Source organism: Chlorocebus sabaeus, chromosome 20 (genome assembly GCF_047675955.1).
Source record: "Chlorocebus sabaeus isolate Y175 chromosome 20, mChlSab1.0.hap1, whole genome shotgun sequence".
Lineage (NCBI taxonomy): Eukaryota > Metazoa > Chordata > Mammalia > Primates > Cercopithecidae > Chlorocebus > Chlorocebus sabaeus.
This window is the reverse complement of record NC_132923.1, coordinates 33,894,628-33,916,298: the sequence shown is the minus strand read 5'-3', so window position 1 is coordinate 33,916,298 and position 21,671 is coordinate 33,894,628.

The following is a 21,671-nucleotide window of genomic DNA, read 5'->3' as shown; positions in this document are numbered from 1 at the left end:
TAGAGACATGATGTAAGTTTTGCTCTTTGAGATAATGGACAAGAGCATCTCTATCTGAAGTAGGGATTAGTGATTGAAACAATAGGTTCTGAAGTGAGACATTCAGAGTTTGAATTCTGACTCCTGGGTGACTTAATTAACTTCTCTGTCATGCCTCAAGGGGTTGCTGAGAGAGTTAAATAAAATAATATGTGCATATTCAATATTTTAAATATCTATTATTACTATTATTGATAACCACCTTATCTTGTTTTTAATAGGAAATCTCTTGATGGAGCTCAGATAAAGAGTAAGACTTTTTAATTGTAATCTTTCTCAAATGAATTGACTTCATAATATTTCTCCCTATTTCTTTTCACACAGTTTTCTTCCCGAAGAAATGGAAAGAGCACTGGACTAGAAAACTAAATGAAAGCTTGCCCTCTAAACCATCTGAATGACTAACCTTGGACTTGAAGGCTGTGATTCTTTGATTACATTTAAGACAGACAAAATTGACCCAAGTCTCAGATTCTTATAGGTTAACCTCTTCTGGAAAGTTTCTCAAATAAATAAGACAGAGAATTGCTTTTCAAAGATCTCTGCTAGATTTTTTTCTGTCAGTAACATTTAAACTACAAATCGCTGGTGTCGGCTAAATGAGAAAAACATTGAAAATATATGGTATTAAGACAGTCATTGGTCTAAGAACCTCATTTATCTGAAACCACATTATCTGAAAACCTCTGCAAAAATGAATTATGCATTTATCTAAAAACAACAACAGAAAAGGTTTTTGTCTCACTACAGCCTACAATTTTTAAGATAATCTTTCATAGTATTTTTTTTGTGTGTGACTAAGGAGATCAATAACATCAGAAAATAGAAGAGTTTGGCATGCAAATTAAATTTAAAACTAATATGGATGAAATAATTATATGAGCATAATTATATTATATTGCATTCTTTCTACATGAAGTGATATTTGATGAAATGAGTACTACAGTAAATTTGTCACCACTGTCAAAAACAAGAATAAATAACTCTGAATTTGGCAGTGTTTGGCTGTATTTTTTGGATAGCCAGTTTTAAGCTTACTTTTTTTTTTTCTTTTTCCTTTCTTCCTCTCTCCCCTTCCTCTCTCTCTCTCTCTTTCTTTCTTTTTGTTGATTTTCAACCACAAATCTCACTTTCAATTTCTACGTAAATTAGTTCTAATGTACAATTACATTAATTGTCCTAGTTTACATGGATTGGATTGGAGTCTTTTGGAAATAATGTGTTATGCTCAAAAGAAACTTTAAAAATTTAAATTCCTGTGAAGAAAAACCAAATCAGGTTTTCTTTATTAACACCCTTCAATCTGCAGCTTCTTGATAGCTGTCTATCTTTGTATCTCCGTAGCATCGTTTCTACCTATCATTTTGGATTATATTGTAAAGCCTTCTCAAATGACCACAGATGCCATAAGTTGTAAGATGATTATTTTACTTGGATCTATAGGTTCTAAACACTTAGTATGTAATCTCATAATTTTTGCTTATTTAATGAAAATATAGTCAGCTAACAGATTTGTGAATTTCCAATACAACTCAAAATTTGGGAAAAGCTATTTCAAACTGTTCAGTGAAATAAATAATTAAGGGTAGTTCTTATTTATTGGCAAATTATATGAGCAAGAAATAGCAGAATAGTGAATAAAAAAGCATATTTGATAAGCTAACCATAGCTACTGACCTCCCAACTGGCACTGATTTTTATAGCACCTATTCCTGGGAAAATAAAATGAGATTTGGGTCAATAAGCTTCTTGCATTCTTTGGAGGCATATATCATAAGGGGACACATGTGCCTTCTCTTTAAAATAGTTTTATTACAGATTATTTTCCAATATGTGAGTTTTAGAAATGAAGTAATGAGATGCTAGTATGGGATCATAATTTTGCCTGCTGAAATAGAAATGGAAATTACTGTTAAGAGCAAGGAAAAGCAAGGGAATTTCTACTTCTGAAGTTACCTTTTGCCTTGTTTTTCTAGAAGCATAATTAATGTAAAGGTGAGAAAGAAAGTAGATATGAGTTGTAAAGCCATTGTCCTCGCTCTGAGCAAGCTTAACCTGTTCATCTCAGTTCTTCCAATCTCCAGTCTTTTACCAGAAGAAATGTTACAATTTGAAATATCAGAGTTGCCACGGAGAAAGGATTCATTTTCATTTTCTATTTGACAAATATTTAGTATCCAAAATATGCAAAGACCTTAAAATTTAATAGTAAGAGAAATTGAACATTAAAACTTTAGCAAAAAGTTTAAACAAACATTTAAAAAGAGAAGATAGCCAATAAGTAGGTGAAAAACAGTCACCATCATGAGTTTTCAGGAAAATACAACTGAAAATCACAATTAGATACTGTTAAACATCCACAATACTGAGTGCTGGGAAGTACGTGCAGGAACTGAAACTCACATACATTGTTGATGAAACCATAAAATGGTAAACCATTTGGGAAAACAATTTGGCAGTTCTTATAAGGTTAAAAATACATTTAATATGTGACTCAGGAGACATTTACCACATAAATTTACTATATTTATTTAATTTTAAAAAGTCAGACAAAATATTTGTGTAAATCTTATAGTAGCTATATTCATAAAAACCCTAGTCTAGAAACAATTTGGATGTTCATCAACAAATGAGTGCATAAACAGATGGTGTCATATCTGTACAATAAAATACTAAAAGGAGCCAATTATGTACACACAGAAAAACAGATGAATTTCTGATATATTCTGCTGAACAAAAGAAAGCCAGACCCAAAAGAGTTCTGTGTCTGTTAAAATATACCTGCAAAACCTTTGACACTCCTATCACAAGGTTAGAGTCAAATTTTAGCCATCTGCCAGCCTCAACTACCAGACAAGAGAGGAAGAGAACATTCAGATGATTCCAGATTCCAGACAATCTTCAAGTCCTCCCAGATGTGGTCAAATACAGCTCTGCCCAAATTATTTAGTGATATAAACAATTGTTATTGTTGTATGTTATTGACATTTGAGATGGCTTGTTATGCAAAAATAGATATCAGAATGTATGTTTCTACTTACATGAATTCTAGAAAAGTTTGTAGGGACCGATGTGAGCAAACTCAAGGAATTATCTTAAGATGTTAGAAATATTCTATATCTTGATTATGATTGTGGTTATATAGTTCTATGGATTTGTCCAAACACTAATTGTAAAAATATCTCTGACCTTAAATTCAGATATATTTTTTTATACTTGTTTCTGGCTTTTCAATCTGGTGTTTCACTCAGTTTTTTCTCACTTGCTTACCCTTCTTGAATGTTCATGAGACATTCATTCCTATGCCTTCTTAATCTTTGGAATATAAATGAATGAATGAGCAAGTAAATAAACTCTTGTACAAACAAGTACTTCTATTCACAACTGGAATCAATTTCAGACCCAATTTCTGGCATAATTTCTTTTACAGAGGAAATATTTCTATCACTGGCACCTTTGTACCAGATGTTCTTTGGCTTTGGCCAGGGCATGCCTTTGTTTTTATGCTACCATACATGTTTCTGTATTGTCTATTAGTCATAATTTTAGGATGATGAATCAACATAGTTTGCTTGAGCCTGAAGGCTTTTCCTGGACATAGGACTTCTAATTCTAAAACCTGAAATTTCTAGGAAGACAGGGACATTTGTTCACCTTAATTTCTTCAAATTGGAAGCTGGCCATTCATAGCCATAGCTCTGGATTCCTTGTCTCAGGTCTTTCTAGAAACTGTATCTGATTATATTTTATTTCCTATTCCTGACTAATGATTGTAGTGCGCATTCTTCAAGATACACTTTCTCCACATAGTTTGTAGTTACCATTTTATGCTACTTACCATTTTCTAAGCCGTTGTCTTGCCACTCCTCCTCTCTCATTCATTTCCAATTCTGACTTAGGAAACATCACATCCTGTTCAAATTGGCTATGAGACCCTAAAACCTGGTAACACCATTGAAGCTGGTCATCCTATATTGAATGAAAACCGAGCCATTTCAAACACTGGATCCACTTGTCTGCCTCTGTGTCAGTTCCTGCTATCACAAATACCAATATTCTGTCCACACCCTGTTATTTGGTCCTGTTCTGCCTTCCCAACCATCTTCACCCTAATAGTTCCCAGATATGCTTGACAACTCCATGACTGGTTTCAGCTGGCTCTCATCTTCCCTACCACATATTTTTAGTATACCTAAATGTACTAAAGCAATGTTACCCTTGTTCTTTCCAGTCCAGTACACATCCTTCAATAGCATATGTTTCTGGACTGTATTGAGCAGTGTATCTGGACTCTTTTGGGGGTGAGATGCCACTTTTTTTTTTCTTCAAGTATCTCTATTGTTCCTGATGCTACTGACACACAGATTGCCATCCAGAATGTATGTCCTCCTTTGCTTCCCTCCCTCAATGCAGCTTATTATATGCATCTCAAATCAATACATAAATATGTTTCAATGTAAAAATGACATCTTTCAAAATAACTTCTGAATTTAAAAATTAGCTATTTTATAGCAAAGTCAATTTATAAATCAGGGTATAATTACAATTTAAAGATGTATCAGTAGTTATTTATTGAATACTTATTATGTACCAGGCACAGTTTTTAATGTATACACATATATATGTGTATGCACACACACACACACACATATGTATACACATGTACACATACATATATATAAATATATATACATATATATATGAGGCCACTTGAGTCCTTCAAATATTAACTATTTTTCTAACATTTCACAGCAGTTAGTGAAATAACGTAAATTTAAAATCAGTGCAATCTAACTCGAAAGTTCCTACTATCAAATATTTTTAAATATTATACTTTTCCACCTCATAGATAATTTACACAAATGGAAGTTTTGAGTAAAGAAAACTGGCACAGGTTTTGACTAAAGTAAGTTACTGAAAGGTAGGAAAAAATAAATTTTATCCAAAGTTTAAGTTTTCTACAAGCTGGTAGTGGAGCCAGAATGCAAACTCAAATTCCATGTCCTTTCCATTCAATCCTTATGCTTTATTTACCTCAACTAATAAAAAGGAGATTATACTAGAATTTTCCTCACAAGGTAATGTTGAAATCTATGAGAGACAATATGTGTATGTATGTGTGTGTGTATATATGTACATACCCATATATGTATATATGTATGTATATTATATATGTGTGTGTGTGTGTATATATATGTATGAGGTAAATAAAGTATCAGGATTGAATGGAAAGGACATGGAATTTGAGTGTGCGTTCTGGCTCCACTACTCACTTGTGAAAAACTTAAACTTTGGATGAGATTTATTTTTTCCTTCCTTTCAGTAACTTACTTTAGTCAAAAACTGTACCAGTTTTCTTTACTCGAAACTTCCATTTGTGTAAATGATCTATGAGGTGGAAAGTGTAATATTTAAAAATATTTGATAGTGGGACTTTAGAGTTAGATTGCATTGATTTTAAATTCACGTTATTTCACTAATTGCTATGAAACATTAGGAAAGTATTTAACATTTGCAGGGTTCAAGTGGTCTCATCAAGCAGACAGAATTGAATTGAGAAATTCTTGTGAGGACTAAATACATATTTACACACACACACATATATATATACACATACACATAATATACATATGCATTTGGGGTGTGTGTGTGTATGTGTGTGTGTGTATACCACTATTATTCCAAACTCCCGACCAGTGCATAAGAACTAGTAGAATTTTATTAATAAGCTATATGTAGCTTGGCCAATTGACTGTACACTACTTATTTTGAAGTATTTTTGTAAAGCATTTAAATTGCTGACTATAAACAAAAAATCTTACAAGTAAATCAAATTATTATTAATTTCAGAAAATATTTCTTACAGAACTCATTTTAATTTTTGTTTTGAAATTATATTAAACTCTATTATGTGTAAGAAACAGTAAGTAACATGATAACTACACAAATGACTCAAACATAATCCCTAAATTCTATTAACCTAAATAATAGAAGATTCCTTATCATCTTGCTTTTTACCAGGTATAGACTTTAAAATTAATAATACTTTAAATTGAAACACAGAGAGATTAAGTAATTTTCACAAGTTCACATAACAATTAGGGATAATGTGACTTCAAATTCCGGCAATTTAATTTCAGAGTTCACTGCTTCCAGGTCCACCTTCAAGTATCTCAAGGTCTAATTTTGATTTGCACTGTTCTATATGTAATATTTTATAATAGTCATTTTTAAAATAGACACCGTCTCAATGGCATTGACAATCCAAGATCATGAGATTTATTCACGCTGTGTTCTAATTGAACAAACAACTGATATTCTAAAATGACAGGCCTTTATTTTTTGGTTGTTAAAGAAAATTCAGAAATCATTTCAGAGTCTTAATTTGCCAGTTAATCACTAAGGGTGATTCAATGTGTTTGATCTAAGGGATATTCCAATAACCATGGAGACATGTTTAAAATCTCACATTGGGATTTCCCAGTGATGAAAGGGGATAGTCTTATCAGACCTAAATCTCTTGTGTCTTGGCAGCCTAGAGGCTTGTCCTTGGAAATATAAAAATATAACATTAAATTAATTTTCTATCTCTACCCCAGTAATCATTCATACATGTTTAATGTTTTCTTGTATACTTAAGACATTTTGGTAAAATTAAACTTAGTAGAAGTAAATCTACTTTAAAATTCACCCGACCTTCTCTTATAATACCACTGACAGTGTTTTCAATTATAAGCCACTACATAAGAAAGTACCATCTTTGTTAGCAGAGGATTTATCGAAACTTTGTTAAGACTGAAAAATTGAAAATTGTTAAGATTATTTCAAAGATTTAAAATTATAAATATTGTTTCTTCACTGTCTATTTCTCTAATTCTGAAATTTAGTCACACTTTAATGATACTATAGAATCACGATGGCAGAAATAATTTAATCATAATCTAAAATCTACAGGACACATGTAGACATAATCTTAGTCTTGAAATCAAAATCTTATATGGCTTCAATCACAAGAATGTAAAAAATCTGCCTCTATTGCAGACTGGAAGGAAGGCATAATATTCACAATTAGGTGAGTAAAGAAGCAACTTTTCAAATGATGTTTTTGAGCTTTGAAAAAACAAATATCAAAGCATCACACTGTAAAAAGAAGAATATGGATGGGCGTGGTGGCTCACGCCTGTAATCCCAGCACTTTGGGAGGCCGAGGTGGGTGGATCACCTGAGGTCAAGAGTTTGAGACCAGTCTAACCAACATGGTGAAACTCCATCTCTACTAAAAAATATAAAAATTAGCTGGGCATGACGACAGGTGCCTGTAATCCCACTACTTGGGAGGCTGATTCAGGAGAATCGCTTGAACCTGGGAGGTGGAGTTTGCAGTGAGCCGAGATTGTGCCATTGCTCTCTACCCTGGGAGACAGAGCAAGACTCCACCTCAAAAAAAAAGAAAGAAAGAAAGAAAGAAAAAAGTATATATTTCAATGTGCTGCATTTTATCTGTTAATAATGAAAAAGAACGCTGAGGTTGCCTAGTGTATTATTTCAATAGTATAGTTTCAGGTTTGGGACAAAGACGACTTTATTTATACATAAGAAAGGTCGCATGAACTCATTTAGATACTCTGTTTAGAGGAAAGGTTAAGTTATTTTAGCAAAGGTCATGGTAATATTGAAAGCCTTAAAAAGAAAAAAAGAAAAATGTGTTGGAATTTGTTAAATTATTAAGTATGGTATTTTATATTCTGACTTAAAGCCAGGTAAAAAGATGTGGTTGTGGTAGTACACGAGTATATTTTAAAACCCGTCAGGAGTCTAGGGAATGCTAAATTTTGCTCGGCTAAGAGATCTGACTTAAGAGAAACAGAGGTCACTGTCAGGCAGATGTTTTAATTAATTAACAACCATTTTATGTAAGAAAGGACTCCAGACTTTAGAATATATGTGCTTAGACTTCTTTCGGGAATTCCACACTTTCCTTATTGTACATCAAATCAGTCACAAAATTCTAATAACACTATCTTTGCAATATAGTTTGAGTTTTATCTTTAAATCCTATTAGCTTCTTTAAGTCCTTCTCAAATATTCTGAACCACAGAAAGTAATATGAGGAATATTAAATACTTAAGATAGGTAAATAACTTTATTAGAGACTATTTACCTTGTCATATTAATACACAATGCTTCAACAATCTTCTTATAATAAGAGCAAATCTCCCTACAGTAGGAGGTTAACCCAATTTCAAGAATGTTTTTTTCCAATCAAGGGCTTGTACAATTTCTTTTCAAGAAAAAAGTGAAGTAGTATGATCCACTAGCTCTTTCTCATAATATAATTCTGGAGATGCCATAGAAAGTTCGACAATATTTGGGGGAGAATTGTATACTGGTGATTCATTTATCTTTCTTGCACTGCCGTTGGCAGATCATTACCTAACCACCTACCAATAAAAGACAGGGAGGGGGAAGGGGCGGGGAGAGAGAGAGAGAGAGAGAGAGAGAGAGAGAGAGACTGTTCTGGACAAGCAGGACAGCAGCACTTATCAGCTGGAACCAGAGATAGATAACAAGTAGATTCCACAACAAATCTCTCCCTTAACTCTCCATTCACAGTTTGTCTGCTTGGTGATTACAAACACACATCATAGTTCTTACATAAGAGCAATATCCAATGAGGAGGAATATGAAGATTCCTAAACTCAGTGTGGGAGATACAATCCAATCGTGAACTAAGGTTTACCACCACCCTTCCTCCTTCCCCTATACATTGCAAACACCATCTTAGAAGACTATGGGTTCACAGAAAACATAAGAAAATATCCAAGGAGCACATAAAAGGCTATATTATGAATCTGACAAAAATTCTGTAACAGATAAAGTAGACTGCATAGTCTGTGTACTAAGTAGTAAAGTTATTTCTAGTTGCTCATTTTTTTTTTTTTACTTTTTTTAAATTATTTTTTGTCAGGTTTTATTAAGAAATAAATAAGTGAAAATTTATCAATTTTTTATCTACAAATTGATAAGTTTTGGGAAATGTATACAGTGAGGAGCCACCAAAATAATCAAGATAGAAAACATGTCCATCAACCTGAAAATATTCCTTCTTGTTACTTTGTGGTAAATCTCCTTTCCTCACCCAGCCCTTGTCAACCACTGATCTGATTCTGTACCTGTAGTTTTGCTTTTCTAGACATCATATTTTAAAATAAACTCTATTCATTTTCTGTCTGACCTCTATCATCATGTAGCATAATGCTATTATTATATTCATTGATATTGTTGCATAAATCAGTTGTATGATATTTTTACTGCTGAATAGTATCTCATCATATGACTATACCACAATTTATCTGCTCATCATTTGATAGACATTTAATTCTAACTTAAATTTCTAACTGTTCATTGCTAGCCTATAACAAAACATTTAATTTTAATATATTCACCTTTTATTCTGAGATCCAGTTAAACTCATATAATTGTTCTGGTGACTTTTTGCATTAGTTCTTTAGGTTTTCCTATAGACAATTCATGCAGTCAATACATGAAGACAACTTTGTTTATTTGTTTTTTTTCTTTTAATTCTATAAAATATCTATTGTTCTTTTCTTTGCCATATTACACTTTCTAGTGTAATAGTGTCATATAAACTATGTGTTTGCCCTATTACACATATTATACTTGTTTGGTAAAAGTTGAATGAAAGTGGCAAGTTGTATACATTCTTGAATTGTTTGTGCTTTTATAAAGAAATCATTGTCATTTACAGTAAAGAATAATGTTAAACGCAGGTTTCCTATATTCCCTTTACCAGTTTCAAGTTCCCTTCTATTCCCAGTGTAATATAGGATTATCCAGAATGGATGTTAAATTTTGTCAAATGGCTTTTTTTCATCTATTGAAGTAATCGTGGATTTTTTTATTGTTGTTGTTTAGTCTGTTACTATGGTGAATTACATTAATTGTTTCTGAAGTTTGAACCATTCAAATCCCTTTACTATATAGCACTTAGTTATGAAGTAGCACCCATTTTATACATACATGTGATTAATTTCCTTTTTATTAAACAGTTTTGGTCTATGTTCATGCAGGTTACTGGTCTGCAGTTTTCTTTTAATATAGCAGATTGCTATTTCGTTTTGTTTCTTTTTTTTATAAAAATGGGATCTCACTATGTTGTCCAGCCTAGTCTTGAATGCATAGCCTCAAGAGATCCCCATGTCTCAGCCTCCCCAGTAGCTAGAAGTAGAGGCATAAGCCACTGTGTGCCCAGCTCAGAGAGATATATATGTGTCTGTGTATGTGTATATATATATATATGTATGTATATCAGGAGGTCTTATATAACCCTTTTCTAAAGATTGATAGATATTGAACTGCTTACCCAACAAGATTTACTAAGAGTGTTTTAAGCTGCTTTATCTGTGAAAAACTGTCGAGTTGAATGATTTCCTTGCTGTCAGTGAATCTCGTCTTCTTTACATTGATCATTACGTTTTTATTCTTTATTGTCTCTGTAAAGTACTTCATGGTCAACTGCACATCTTTTGTCAACCCATACCAAAAGCATTGGTTATGGTTTTAGATCTCTGTCTCCAAGACACGTATTGACAAACATAATCATTAGGTTGAAAGAATTTTCTTTATATTTGTAATTATCATTTGATATTTTATATGAGATTCTTTCATCATTCAGAATAATGACAAAGAATAGATTGACAAATACTGCATGCATTACAAAAATTTGTTTCACAGCATTGCTATGTCATTAATTTTAATATTTTGCGGCTATAGATTAGTATAGCACAGTATCTTAAAATATTCAAACTTGGTTAATTACAACCATGTTCAGAAACTATTATGTAGTGAAAAATTTCTTCTACATTTTTTATTCTTTTTCCCAAGGGCAAACCCTGAAGCCTTTGCTGTAAACTTTTCCAACTTTGGGTAAGGTAATTTTTATTATGAGTCATGTGGCATCTTAATGTGTGGAACAATTTTGGCCAGAAAATAGGATTTCTACAGAATAGTGCTAAGAAAAGACAAACAGAACATTTAAAAATATGTTGAAATTGCCAAAAGTTTATATTTTAAGAAGGGTAGAAATCTAGTTCAATTCTCAAGTTAATATTTTTAACAACTAACAATGATTAATTTAGGATGATAATCAAGAATCTGTCATCATGACTAAAAGTAGAAATAAACTGGCAAAGTAAAAAAACTATTACTGTACCTTTAATAATTCAGATACTCATTTCCATATACCTTGGTTCTTTCCATAATTCTAATACCCCAAAAGAATTGCGTAGAGTGCCTTATATTTTATCAGACTAGCAAATATCCTTAGCAAAAATCACAGATAAATAGCAATGTCCATTCTTATTTAACAATGACAATTTACTTCCATAAAATTACTTGAGATGTATTGTTCAGTAAGTCAATTCACAGAATGTAAAAAAGGTATACTGTAATACTGATAAATTAGCAGAATGTATTGCTCTTAATCCTAATAAGCAAGGTAAAAGTAATAGTGATCGTTCTATATTCTGTTTCATTGCCAGGCAGCAGTTAAATCTTTAGCACTCCAGAATCTTTGTAAATAGGCTAGGACACTTAAAAAAAAAAAAAAGCAAACAAACAAGCAATGTAAAGATACAATATGTACATTCATATGTATTTACTCAATGACAGGCAAAGTCAAGTCAACAAAGTAACAAAATGTATCATAGTTACCTTTACAGATAATAATACAATATGTAGAATTTGGTTTTAAAACTTCACAAGGATTGAGGAAAGTCTCTGTTTTGCATTAACTATATAAATAATGCATAATTCTCTATTTGAACTACCTGAAACTACCAATCAACTGAATATATGAGCTTTCCTCCACATTAATATTACATAGCTGTGAAGGTATTCCTCTCTACACATATTTAAGCAATATAGTACCTCTTTTAACAATATAACATGCTTGAATCATTGGAGTTCTTGAAAGAAGTATATTTATTTTTTAATGAATATGATATATAAAATACATAGATCATTGCATTATTTCCACTTTAAAGAGAGTTCACCATTGGAAGTGGTCTCTCTACCATATTATAGATAGTGACAGTGATACAGTGTGGATTTGACTCTAGTATTTTTTTTAACTTCCAGTCTAATATTTTCACCATTATACCTTCATTTTGAGAGGAAGATAAGTCATGAAAACATTCCCATGAGCCATTTGACAAAATGCACACACTGAGTAAAAAGTTCATTGCGTGACATAAACTTACTTTAGGAATCTATGCTCTCACATCCAAATGAGTTGCTCAATATTTAACTGTGGCAGAAATAAACTTTATATACAGCTAAATTCTTCTTCTTAAATGATGTATTGACACAGAACACTCCCAACATATCCCCAAGGCTCTCCAGTATATGGTAAAGGGACTTCAAAAATTATGTAGCAAGGCCAGGCGTGGTGGCTCATGCCTGTAATATCAGCATTTTGAGAAGCCAAGATGGGATGATTGCTTGAGGCCAAGAGTTAGAGATTAGCCTGAGCAACATAGCAAGTCCTTCTTGCTACAAAAAATTAAAAAGATTAACCGGGTGTGGTGGCACATGCCTGTAGTCCTGGCTACTTGTGAGGCTGAGGTAGGAGGCTCGCCTGAGCCCAGGAGGTGGAGAGTGAAGTGAGCTATGACTGTGCCACTGCACTCCAGCCTGGATGACAGAGTGAGGCCTTGTCTCTAAAATATAAGTGAATGAATTGAAAGAATAAACAAATATCTTTAAAAATTATGTAACAGGAAAAAAATCACAAATTCAAGGAAATAATTTTTGTAGGTTACATCCTCTATGAGTTTGCTTTCAAATACAGTAATAGACTTTATAAACTAAGTAGAAATTTCTTTATTTAAAATTCTTTTTCGGGTATTATTTAGGATGGATATAAAGGTTCTTTTGAACTTACAAAGTTTCAGGATGGCTTATTTATACATTCTCTCTAAATTCTGAATTACATTTAAAAATGACACCATGGAGATACAAATATGTCTATGGGATTGTGCCTTACTGTAGAATCATATAATTAATGATCTCGGATGGACTTGAGTACATTTGTTCATGCCCTCTGTATTTGTGCAAAAGTATAGATTCTTTAATTGCATTATTCTCTCCTATTTTTCCTTTATCATTATATCCTCAGTTTCCTTTTCTGATTCTTCCTTCTCTATCTTTCCCACACTTTTGTAAGGCTCCTCCTCAACTCTCCTTATTATTCTCAATAATTTCTACCTTGGCATTCTCATCCAGTGACATAATTTTCACTACTATTTATTTGTTGGTTATTGCAAAACTGTGTATTCCAGCCTAAAACTTTATCTTTGAATGTTGGACTCACATCACCTGTAAAACATATTTACCAGATGCCTCATGAATATCTCAAACTTTATTTGTCTCAAATTATTTTATTTCCTTTCCAACCAAACCTTTTCTTTGTATTTTCCTTCAAACTTGAAGTCTGGCTTCCAAAGCAATTCCTCCCTTATACATTCACAAACACCATACATACTTCCAGTCATTTTACTTTTCACTCTAAAAAATCTTTACTTTTGCATTTTAATTGTTTTCTCTTCTTTTTTTGGGTCATTTATTTAGTTTAAGCCTGCTTTGTAAATTCTGATTGCTTTCAGAAATTGTGAATTAACAAACATAACCTCTGGTGGATATTGTATTCCTCCTAAGGGATAAAGAGAAGAGAGAGGACAGTCATGCTACATTAATTGAATTCCTTTCATAGGGAAGGGATATCAAAAAATGAAAAGAATTGTTCTTTCATAGGTTCTGAATTGTAAGTTTCAGAACTTATCATTATGATTCAATGACATGATGTATACACTGACAAATCTGAATTTTAGTGATTTTAGTGTGAACTGCATTCTTTTCATAGCACTGTTAGACATTCCTCGACCCTTATACCACCAAGAGTGGCCTAAATGTCAAAACTAAACATTTTTTACAGAATTATTAACTTGGAAAATAAAGATTATTTTTTCAAAATGTGTTATCTTTCAAAGAAAGCTTGCATTATAAACTAAAAGGGAGCTTTTGTTATAATTGGGAGAGTAATAGAACATTTTATTTTATTCAATCCATGAGTCACTGAAATAAAGAAAAGGGAAATGTTTGCCAAGTACATTTGCTTTGTGAAAACTACAGTAACATCACTTTTCCTGAGTAATTTGATATTATAAAGAATGTATCATTAGAAATGATATAAAAATCAATACTTCAGTGGTAACTATGGATGTGTTACACTCAGCAAGATAGCAATTTCCATTGTCAAAAATAAATATAAAAATAAAGTTGTTTGTGTGAATAAAAAATTATCTGAATAACTGCTTAAAATTGGCGCTTTTTTTGTTCATTCAATCAATGTTTATTGAGCCCATCTTTTATGATAGGTACTAAGACTGATGCTTGCGATTGTAAAGTAAGTAATCATTGTTTCTTATCTGTGAAAATTTCTATTTATATTATGCAGTTTATTAAGTATATTGTGACATTTTAATCAATTTAGGAAATGTTAAAACACAATTGCATTAGAATTTATAATTGTGATAATGGTAAGAGTAAATTAAATACATATAAGTATTTTATGGAGGTAGAAATAATTTTAAATAATATTGTGTAAAAGCAAAAAGTTGAGATAATATGAAAGGTAAATGTTCAGACATTCATCAGAAGACAAATCTACCTAGAAAAATAACTACTGGAACTTCAACATTATTCTAAAGTCATATTTCACGTCTGTGTATCCACCAGAATATGGAATTCCTAACCAAAGGCATATTGGAGTCTAACTAATGGATATATTTTATAAAGCTCAGATAAAGACATTGCCATGTTTTTGAATGTTTGTGTCCCCTACCAAATTCATATTGAAACTGAATCCCCAATGCAGTAGTAATAAGAGTTAGGGCCTTTAGGAGGACATAAGGGCTCCTTCCTCATGAATGAGATCAAGGTCCTTATAAAAGAGACTTCATACAATGTTTGACTCTTTTCTCCCTTTTGCACTTCTTCCATGTGAAGATACAGTGTTCTCCCCTGATACTCCCTGCAGATGACACAGCAACAAGGTACCACCCTGGAAGCACAGACAAGGCCTTCGTCAGACACCGAACCTGATAGTGCCTTGACCTTGAACATTTCAGCCTCTAGAACTGTGAGAAATAAATTTCTCTTTTATGCAAACTACTCAGTCCATGATATTTTTTATTATAGCAGCACAAGCAAAACTAAGACAGATGTAAAAGGACACAGACCAGAAAATCAACAAAAGATAATAATTGAAAAGTCATTTTTAAAAGTCCCATTATCATGGCTTTTACTAGTATAATGATAATAAGTGCAAAATAGTTAAGGCATCCTTGATCTCTGTTATAATCCTCAGCTGTCTCAGATTAAGGATGTTGTATTATATTCCTATTTTACTCCATGGTGGGGAGAGTCATCTTGAGCTCAAACAGCAAACATAAATAATATTATTGCCTTCTGTATTTCCACAGTGTCTTGAAATGCACAGAACATAGCACTCAGATGAACGAGATGCATTTGGTAAGTAAAATGACAGAAAATATTTTATAGAATAAATACAAGGTAACAAATCTCTGTAGAAATCAGTTGACAAAGCTTTGTTGCAATTACATAGAGATTGATGCTTAAAACAGCTATTGACAAATGTCAAATTCAAACACTTAGCATCATGTAAATATAGTCATTAAAATGTCCTATTATTCAGAAATGTAGTCTTAGAGGGAGCAATCAATAATAAGACACAGACAAGAGGATTGCTAAAACCAAAGAGAAATAGCAAAGAAAGTCCTGCAATAAAGAAAACTGTGGGAATGGGTAGTTGAATAGTGTATTTTAGTTTTGTCCTTGTAATCTGTTTTACTTATTCATTCAAAAAATATTTATTAATGATAATTATGTTGCAACTGAAAACTAAGCCAAATACCACCTCAAAGAAAATGTCAGTAGAGTAGAAGACAAATATAATACACGTTAAAAGACTTTTAACGAAATCAAATAATTATACAAATACATAATAACAAACTATGATTGAACTATGAAACAAAAGCACAGGTATTATAAGAGAAGATTACAGAGGATCTAATTTTTGGAGGATCCTCAAAGAATGCCAATAAGAGGAAACAATGAGGCAAAGACAAGTATTATTGGGTGAGAGTGTATAGGGGAATATACTGAAACTTGGGAAACAGAGTGCCAATTTATGAAAATCTTAATAGTAATGTAAATTATTGGATATTTCTTTTTCCTAAATATAATAAGTGTTCTCTTAGAGATTTTTAGCAGAAAACTGCCATATTCAATTCATGTCTTCCATTAATTCTTACTTCCAGTTGGAGAATGAATTAGATGGAAGCAAGAATGAAAGTAAGTAGAACAATTCAAGACTGCACTTATATGAGATGATGGCAACTTTTAACATTTAATCCAGTGGTGTAGAACCAAAGTGGATGAAATAAGATTTTTTTCTAGCAGAATGACAAGGATTTGTTACGGATTTGTGAGGGAAGAGAAGAAAAACTTGAGAATGACTCCTGGCTCTCTAGATTAAGCAAGCAAGGATGTTTTTGCCAGTTAGGAACAAAGAAAACGTGTTTTGGAGTAGGGAGAGTTGTTGAAGATTGATCACGATGGTCTGACACTTTATTTAAATTACAAGGAAAACAATCAATATAGTAATATTCAGTAGGTGGTAAGGTGCACATGCTTGGCAAGACGTGCCGATGTATAAAGAATTGTAGGAATTGATGGTGTATAGTAAAGAGATTCAAGACTAAACAGAGAAAATTCCGTAAACTTGGGCAAGAAAGAGACAAAAAAAATTTTAGGAAGGCCCAATCTAAGAACCAGGATGAAAACTAGTAAAGTATAATTTCATAGAAAGAAACATTTCTTACATATTTTGTTAAATATATCAGCAACTTTTTATGCAGTTACTTATTCTTACCTGAAAGGACCTTTACAAAGGTAGGAGGAGATAGGATTAAGCCTACATGTTAGAGGGGCTTATATTTAGGAAAATGAAGCACTAAGTCATTGATAGTAGGCAAATGAATGGGTGCTAATGGATGCATGAGTGTAGACTCAGAAGTGAGAAGATAAATCATGGAATAGCATCTGTTTTGCCTGTCAGACATCCATTCAGCAATGAAACTCCTTTAAGGAGTGACTTATTTCTCACTGTGAAATTAAATAGAGCTGTATACCTTCTCTCTGATATCAGGAACATGTAACTATAATTTGTATGGTCAATTCATTACCATACACCCCTGGCTATATTCATGATCCGCATCTATAAAAGCCGTGATATTTTACTGGTTTTAAAGAAAAATGTGCAATTTACCCACCAAGTTTGGCAGCAATCCATGGTCAGTCAAACTTTCTGTTCCAATATCCAGTCACTGTTTCTTCCCATTTGCTTTCTTATCTTCCCTTTTGGTTTGTGCTCCTTTGTGCTAACAGTAGCTCAAAGCCTGGACACAATGTCCTTTTGTCTTGGGCATCTCTAATCTTCTTCCATGGGGAAGGAAATCATGATTTGACAAATTTCACCTATCACCCTAGACTATGAGGTCTTAGGAGGCCAGCATCTTCAAAAATCTAACAATAAATCAATCCAGAGGAAATTAACTGTAGACCCATTCATCAAAATTTTAACTATGTTAATTGCAATTTTCAAAAGCCATTAATCAGGGTCTAAGATTCAAGGTCTGACTGTTCATTAGTGGATAAATACATTAAACATGTATCTGATATAAACAACCTAGAATTACATTCTCTTCTATTCACTTGCTACTTAATACAAACAAGCATGGTGATTTGAATCCAGTGCTGTCAATACATAAAAATTAATAAATATGTCCTTTTCTATAAATTCATCATTAATTTCCACAAAAATCTATGAGAAAAGTTTTGCTTATTATCCTCTTTTATAGATTAGCAAATTGAGGAACTGAAGAGTTAAGTCAGTTGGCCAAAGAGTGGTTTTAAACTTGATGCACCGCAAGGCAGCAACCTGATACATCAGCATATGTTCAGATATTAGAATACTAGCACTAAGTTCTTGTATATTGAGTATAAAACAATGAGGTAGCTGAATTTAATAAATCATCAGTTTTCACCAGGTGCAATTTGTAAAAAAGACCTTTATCTCTGCTTTATCAATTATTGATGGCCACCAAGAGGGTGCTTATATTTGAATTATAGCATGTCAGATTCATTTTCCAAGTTGTAGAAAACTGTACATTTTAATTAAGTTTAAAGTGCCCGCCAGGAACAATAATATTATATGAGACATGACCAATAGCATGTTAAGAAACATGGCATTCAGCCACAGTGGCCACTTTTATAGCTTCTTGAGAAAAAAAGATTGGACAGCATTATGTTGTAATATATTTCTCATTGGGTTATAGATTAATCTCATTTTTGCATATCCCTTTTAAAAATTGTAATGGGCAATAGGATGGATGTATCCACTACAAACATATTTAGATTAAGTGAATAAGAATATTACATAATTAGTGATAATTAATCTCACTAATGATGACGATTTTATTTGAAGCTAATATTTTAACAGAACAAATTTTGCATAATTTTGTTTATTTGCTTAGTTCAGTTTTTAAATCAAATTTGTGTATGTTCTGAGTTCCATTCACATGGTAAGGAAGTAAATGTTGAAAATTTATTATGCACACATGTTATAATATCAGGGTTTAAGAATTTAGGTTCTCCTGACTCCAGAAGAACAAAATTTCCTTTTCTAAGTAAATTCTGTGGGACATTTGAAATGCTCTTAGAATTTTAGACAGAGAAATCAGACCATTTGAAACAATGAATTTTGAATTATTCAATTATCACTTAGTGGCTTTTTCATTTAATCATTTGTTTCTGTTTCTTTTTGTTTTTTATTGATTCAATCAAGAAATCATCACTGAAACAAACAGAAACTAGATATGTTGCCTTTGACCTGAATAAAGTTAGTTGTTTTTTGTTTTGTTTTGAGAGGGTGGTATAAACCAGATATCTAAATTAAATATTTTCAATCAAATAAGATAAGTACTTATATATGTAAATACTAAAAAAGGGGATGATCAAAGAAAGAAAAATCAACTCCATCTTGTGCCTCAGAAGTTCAAAGGAGGTATCGTAGAGTCAATACTTGATCTGAGGATTAAATAATGAATAGGAGTTCAGCACTCAGTCGAGTATAAGTGTACAATAGCATGCAAATAACTGTAGGAAATCTCACAAATGGTTCAATTTAGTTTAAAAAATAAGTATTGAATGATTTAATTTTATAAATAATTATTGAATTATAATTATCAGAGAATTAAGAGAAAAAAAGTTCTTACCTTTAACAAATTCAATCTAGAAAGTTGACCAAATGAGTAAACACATAGTTTAAAATAATGTGGAAAACTTACAGCCCTAGGAGTATGTATAGCATAAAGATATAATGCTGAAGAAAGAATAAGAAATTCTTCATATGGTAGGGGCAACAGAAGGTTACTGAAGGATGAAGATGGATCTCCCCTATAGCAAGGAGAGGGTGTTCCAGAAAAGTAAGTAGGAAAATTACCCAGAATAGAAACAGATGGGCATGTACAGATGATGAATCATCCCAAATTGCTGGATAATAATGTTTAAAGGAAAGGGAGAGAAAGACAAAGAGAATATGGTATAATGATATAAGTGCTTACTAAGGAACTTTGAACCACTAGCAATCAGGAGTCTCTAAATGTGAATGTGACCAACAAGGATTATTCAAGATTATTCACTGGAATGCCTATAGAAAAATGGATTCTAATTATTTTTATCTCACCTTATTTTCTATTTTGTATATGTTTTATAACTTCTACAACATAGTAAGCCATGTATATAATTTATAAAGAAGTGAATCCGAATATCTTGAGAGGAGGTGAAGACCATGGTTGTAGATGGTGGAGAGCCACACAAAAGAGGAAGGTGATAAAGTCAGATATTTGCTTCAGAAAGATGATAAACAATTAAGGACAGAGAAAGATAGATTGGTGCAGACTAGTAGAATAATGCAGGAGATCTATTAAGGGCTTAAAAATAATTTGTTAGAGTTAGAAACAAAGCATCAGAACCGAGACACAAATACAAGAAAAATGTAACACTCCTTGGTTGATTGGATAACTAGCTCATTTGTTGACCAAATACTAGGCGTTAGATATCATACTGCATGCTTCAAATGCCTTACTTAATCCTCATAGCAATGATCAGGTTGTCATTCTTATTTTCTTATGAGAGGAAAACAAAGCTTAGGGAAATTAAAAAATTAATAAAAAGGTACATGTTGACTTTAAAGTCAAGTTAGTAAGTCTCAAGGAGACACCGATAACCACTTGCCTCTGAAGAAAAAATTAGGATGGGGGGTAGGATGGATAAGCAGAAAATTGGTTGAGAGGACAGGATTTAGAGAGAAATGATGATTTATCCAAAGATTTCAATTTGATAATTCAAAGATGATATTTGTAGTAATGAAGTACATTCTCCAATTTATAAAAATTTTCGCCTATGACGTAGTGATTTCAAATGCACTGAACAATCCAGAGTGCTTTAAAAATTCTATTAAGTGTACCTTACCAACAATTATAAATTCTATACTGATTGTGTCATATAGAACTGTAAAAGAATCAAGATCTTCATCAGACGTCAATAATTTTTTAGCAACAGTTGAAAAGTCTGAATGAAAAATCTACATAGTGAGGCACAATACCAATTAAAGCAAATATTTAGAACACAAAACTACAATTATATAATAACTTCAAATTTGAGGGGAACTTTAAGAATTCATTAGAAATTTAAATTAATGAAAATATACTATAGTCTTCCAAATTAATCCAATGTTATTTTCCAGTAGAATGCTTCAGCTTTTCTAATTTCTGAACAAGATTTGGCAGAATAATGGAGTTATTTCTATTTACTCAATACCCTAGATTTTTTCCTTTAGCATTCACGAAAAATTATTTAAAAGTGTTCTGAGATTAAGAAGACCACCCTAATAAATTCAGCAATCACTGTCCTTTTTTTCTTCCTCAAGTAGGTATAATTTTCAAGTTAGGTAAGACTCTAGAGATGCTACCCGTGGCATTTCTTAGAGAAGTGAGTTACTGCTATTCAAAGACCTAAAAATCACCTTCCTCCTGATTATTTTGAAGCTTTTGGACTCTGATGTTTCTATCTTCTTTGAAGGGGATGGCTGCTGCCAGACAGATATATGCAGATGTGGCAAGCCTGAAGGACTCAAATCACACTCAGGGGAAGCTGAACAAGATAGCTTTCTTTCAAAATGTTTTGTTGTTTTCGATGAGATTTTAGGAAACACACACAGTATTGATTGAGGCAAAGGTATAGAACTGCAGAACCCTATGGTTGTGGTATATGTGCTCTGAAAAACAAAACAAAACAAAAGCCTATTTAATTTTTTAGGGATCACTAGCAGTTAGGGTAAACTCTGAAAAATAAATACAACTACAAATACACACACACACACACTTCCTACATGTGTATGCACCTCA